This window comes from Lathyrus oleraceus, chromosome 6 (genome assembly GCF_024323335.1).
Source record: "Lathyrus oleraceus cultivar Zhongwan6 chromosome 6, CAAS_Psat_ZW6_1.0, whole genome shotgun sequence".
In the NCBI taxonomy this organism is placed as follows: Eukaryota; Viridiplantae; Streptophyta; class Magnoliopsida; order Fabales; family Fabaceae; genus Lathyrus; species Lathyrus oleraceus.
Genome location: NC_066584.1, coordinates 177,451,492 through 177,457,214, shown reverse-complemented (window position 1 = coordinate 177,457,214; position 5,723 = coordinate 177,451,492). Strand labels below are relative to the sequence as shown.

At 35.5% G+C, this 5,723-nt stretch overlaps 1 non-coding gene across 1 annotated transcript; it reads right to left on the bottom strand.

Annotated features, from left to right (window-relative positions):
* Positions 1-438: 438 nt before the first annotated feature.
* On the bottom strand, positions 439-545 carry LOC127099521 (small nucleolar RNA R71). Its single transcript, XR_007794014.1, has one exon. It is a non-coding gene; the product is annotated as a small nucleolar RNA R71 (small nucleolar RNA).
* Positions 546-5,723: the final 5,178 nt, after the last annotated feature.

The following is a 5,723-nucleotide window of genomic DNA, read 5'->3' as shown; positions in this document are numbered from 1 at the left end:
GAACCTGAACGTTATGCTCACGTACGTTTATTCTTTCATAGAATTAGGAGAGCTATAGCCGAAGATCAAAACCAAATACCTCTTAAAGATTTCGCCCAACCATCCAACGAAGAACCTAGTTCTAGTATAGTAAACCCAACCATCCCAGCTAATAATTTCGAACTTAAACCTTCCCTGTTGCAACTAGTGCAACAAAGACAATTCGCAGGTCTCGCTACTGAGAACCCAAACCAACATTTAAAAATCTTTCTCCAATTAGCAGACACTTTTAAAACTAATGGAGCTTCTCCTGAGGCAATCCGTTTAAGATTATTCCCTTTTTCCCTCAGAGATAAAGCCCTATCATGGTTAGATTCCCTTCCACCCAATTCCATTACGACTTGGGATAACCTTAGAAGAGTATTCCTTGCTAGATACTTTCCCCCAAGTAAGACCTCCGTTCTTCGAAACCATATAACTAGATTTACCCAGAACCAAGGAGAATCGTTGTTCGAAGCTTGGGAGAGATATAAAGAGTTGTTAAGAGCATGCCCACATCATGGTTTAGAAAATTGGTTAATCAGTCAAACCTTCTATAATGGACTTCACTATAACACTAAGATGACCATCGACGCTGCCGCAGGCGGCACGCTGATGAACAAACCTTATCCTGAAGCTAGTGCCCTCATTGAAGATATGGCTCAAAACCATCAATCTTGGGGAGTCGAACGAGCGACAGTTGAGAAGAAGGAAGCCCAAGGAGGAGTGTATGACCTAAGCTCTATAGACATGATGCAAGCTAAAATGGACGCATTAGCCCTCAAGGTCGAGCATATGTGCATAAACCCGAATACTGTAGTCGTAGTTTCGTCGGATTGTGAGATATGTGTAACCAAAGGACATCAACCTGCAGAATGCAGTCTTTTAAACGAAACCCACTCTGAGCAAGTGAACTACACCCAAGGGAACCCATATTCGAATACCTATAACCCTGGATGGAGGAATCACCCGAACTTCTCCTATAGAAACAATAACCCTATCCAAAATAATGCACCTCCGAGATAACCTGGTTATCAAGCCCCGAGACCAAATCAACCTATGCAACCTGTGCCATCAATGGTAGATATAAATCTTATTCTCCCTTCTGAGTCTATCCTTGATATGTTCATCTTAACCGGTGATGTATTTTCTCTCTTTTTTGGTATTCTACCTAGTAACCAGTAGTTGTAATCCATTCTTTCCCATCAAAGTTTATCCTTAATATGTTCATCCTAACCGATGATGAATATTCTTTCTCTGATTTTATCCTTGATATGTTAATCTTATTCGAGGACGGATACTCTCTTTGGTATTCTACCCAGTAATCGGTAGTTGTAAATCCTATTTCTGTTGGTGGTTTATCCTAGATATGATCATCCTAACTTATGACGGATATTCTTCCTTTGAGTTTATCCTTGATATGTTCACTCTAACCGGTGTCAGATACTCACTCTTTGGTATTCTACCCAGTAAAAAGGTAGTCATAATTCCTATTTTTGATTCTGTAAGACCCCAATTTGGACTCTAAGATCCCTCCTGCAATTCCATTATAAGCATTAGCATTGGGATTATGCCTTAGCATCCTCCTTACCCTTTTCCTCATTGGGTTTTTTTTGGAGAGATCACCAAGCACATTGCGATCATATCATACTCGTATTTTATCATTTCACTAAACAAAATGCCAAAAATATGCCTTTGTACTTGTTTAACTCTTTTGTAGGTAGGGCATTGATCTCATTGATTCATCAAGATCACATCTAGGGTTTAAGACCTTCATGAACAAATAGTATAACCAAGAATTGATTCAAGAATGGTTATGAACATCATATATGAGTCCCAATGTTCTCCACATGTTATATTGATCAAGTTTGCTTCAAGAGTTTGAGGGTGATTTGCCTTGGAAACCCTAGTTTGACTAGGCATCTTGAGTAACTTCTCCAACAAGCTATCTCATCAATTGATCAAATTCCTCAAGTTACAGTTCAAATTTCATCATATTATGCATATATGATCTACCATGAGTCAAGAAAGTCAAGAGAATTGGAAATTAGCAAGTTGATTGATGGTGGTTGGCCAGATTAATTCATCTAATCAAAACTGGGTCTCCCTAGACCCTATCTCATACAATTTTCACCATATGAAAATGATTCCAAGAGAAAACTTACTCTAAATTACATTCTAAACAACTTTCATGTTGAGACCTAGAGCTAGTTTTGCTTGGAAAATCATTTTCTATGTTGAAACATTATAGGTCATTTTGTCTAAACCCTAATTTGAAAGTCAACTTCCCAAGGCCATAACTCGCTCAATTTTTATGAGATTAAAGATTTCTATGTTTCAAATTAAAATTCAATGTGTATAATTCAGATTTGATGTTTGGAGTGGGAGCTAATTCAACTTTTTTGAGCATGTGATACGAGGCTACATTATAGGTCACTTTTGACCTATACCATTGATCAAGTGATTTTTCCAAACTTCAAAAATGCATAAATCTATCATTTCAAATCCAAATTACATGACATTGGTGAAAATTTTGAATGTCTTTGAGAGAGCTACAACATTTATGAAGACACGTTTCTCATTTTAAGCACCTATAAAAAGTTAAGCAAGGTGGAATATTGATACATATTGCTTGACACTTTAGAAACTTTTTTATATGTCAAATTTTTCCAAACATCCACCTCAAATTTCTCCAGGTTCCAAGCTCCAAATTAAAAAGTGTTCAACATCAAACTTGTTCCTCTTGATCTCACCTTTCCCAAGAGCTCAAATTCATTCATCTTGGACTTGGAATGCATAGGTTGCGCATGGCTTAAACAGGCTGATATCATTTGGCATGGATCCAACTTCAAGCACCAATGTTCAATTGCCTTGCATTCTAAGCTAGCTCCAACACATCTGATCATTCATTTTATCCTTCAAGCTATCAGTTCATGGGCCTATGTGCGCCCATGCACCATGCTATCATCATTTGCCAAATTTGGAAGGTTGAAGTGAGTTTGCAAATATCACTTGATTCATCTATAAATACAGTTGCATTTGCTCAGAAATAACACACACATTGTGCCAGCTTTGAATCCCCATTGAAAACCTTTCACTCTCATAGGATAACCCTGATAAATTCATTTGAATTTGAGCTTGAATCTCCACTATTTTGGAATTCAATTCTCTAGGAGTCCATTGCTTCTAAGCCTTTCCATTCCTTTCCTGCAAGCAATTGAAGTAAACCCAAGCACAATTCAGATCAAGATCCATCGTGTTCAGACCTCCATTGAAGGTAATTTGCAGAAGTTTTAAACTCTTCGATTCTCTCAATTTATTGCTTAATTCCATTGATTCTTTGGTTGTCTGAAGTCCTACCAATGTAGGCAAGAATATTGAGTTGCTTTGAGGTCAAATCGAAGCAACTCAGATCATGTACCTCATTTTTAAATTCCACATATCTCTTAATATATTTGGAATTGGAGGAATTGGAGGTCAGATTCGAACTCAGTGATGTTTTTTCTTTAAGATCATGTCCCTGTTTTGTATTTTGGTGATGGTTTAACTTGACCAGTCCGTTGGAGCTCACCGGAGAAGACGATCGGGGCTCTGGCTCCGGTGATGATGTGTCTTGTGTTTGAGCCACATAATCCATGTTTCACGTTTTAATCTTAATTGTCCCTTACAATTACCAATGGTACCACGCGGTTGACTCAGGAACACATGGAACACGCGTTTTGGATCATCAGATTTGCCACCTCAATTGATGAGGGAGATCTGATGGTCCACGTAATTTAGCATTTTCTGAATTTTATTTTTATTGCATTTTCTTCAATAATTCATATTAAATTCAATATTGATCCAAAAAATATGAGACTTTCACCAAAAAAATTCAAATATTTTTCTCTTTCATATTCTGAATTAAAATTATTTTTTGGATCATTATTAATATTTTTAATAAATTAATTGATTTTTCATTTGTTTTTAATTGTTTAGAAATATTTTTAAATGTCCAAAAATTATGAAATTTTTTCTCTAAGGTCCTTTGACCATGTTTGACCTGTGATAAATCTCATGGCCATTTCTTTGGTGTTTTGATGAGATTTTAGGAATTGGACAAAATATATTTGAATTTAATGCATTATTTTATTATTTTTAATTGAATAAATGTCATTTTAATTGTGTTGACCATTTGTATTGACATGTTTGAGTTTCTTATTTGTTGTTGGACCTTGGTCAAGGTTGATTTGACTTTGTCAAGTTAATATCATTGGATTTAGGGGATTGATGGAATGTACATTCCATCTTCCAAAATGAATGAATGATATTAATTTGGTAAAAGTCCTCCTTTGACCAATTTGTGATCTCATTCATCCCTTTCCACTTCATCGAATTCCCCTTCTTCATTCATTCATTTCCAATTAGCCAATGACATATCAAAGTCCTAATGCTAGTTGATTCAAAGATTAACATGAGTATGGATGAGATTAGGCCACACCTTTTGCATATTTTTTATGTGTGGTATGTTTAATGAGCATAGTTCATAATACTATGTCTCCAACATGCATTAACATCAAAAGTCTATTGCCCGGCCTCAAATAGTTGTGACTTTTACATAAGTCCAATTACGATTGCTTAACATAGCGCTAAATTTGTGCATAAAAGGCATATGCATTCTAGTTAGTGAGATTGTAAGTCTCCCCTCTTCCATGGTATTGTGTGGAAACTTGGCCTTCTTTCCTTCCTTTGGAAGATGTTTTGGTTCAAGGATCCATGCTTGTGGCAAGTGGGTTAAGTGTTCTCCAAAAAATGTCTTGAACTCAAAAGCAAAACAAAACTAACTACTAACTTACTAACTATTAACTTTTAATTTCAAGCTCTTACTTTTAAATGCAATTTACTTTTAGCACTCTATTATCATTTGCCATTATACATATCATTCTAATTGTTTATGTTAATGCAATTTTCATTTGGACCATATTGTGTGATATATTTTGTTTTGTGTTTCTTTGCTTGTTTGTGTGGTCTTTGACCATTAATGTACATAATAATAACAAAAACCCTAAAAAACTTATGTGTGGACTGTTGGCTTGATCTGTGGACCAATTGGACTTAGAGCTTACGTAACATTCCTTTGCTAATGGACTTGGCCAATGCCAATTTATTGAAGAACCAAGTGCTAATTTAAAATTCCTCTGATACATCATTCAACATCTCTCCAGTTCATCTACAACATTGATCATTGTTAAGCTGTTATGTTGAACCTTTGACTTGTGTAATTCATCTGCTACATGGGCTATTTTGAAGAAGATCATGAAGTGGATAAGCTTGGATGAGGCCATCTTTATTTGATGACTTTACTCTTCAAGATTGATATAATTGTGCATTTGTGTGTTGTTTGACTCTAAAAGTCCAAGGGAATTCTGGGTTTCTATTGACATACTTGTCTATTGGATTGTTACCCATTTGGTCAGATCTTTTCAACTCTAAACTTTTAAATTTTTGTGCATAGGATAGTCTCTTCATCTTCTCCCCATATCTTTAATTTCAAAATCTCTCCCTCCATTTTCAAAATCTTCTATGTGTGAACTACTTTTGTTCTAAACTATGACCACTTTTGTAAAAGATAGAAACTTTGGCCTTATGCCATTGCATTTTCAAAACTTCTTTTCTTTAATCAAACTTGTAAATAAACTTAACTATACTTGACTTAAACGTTCAAA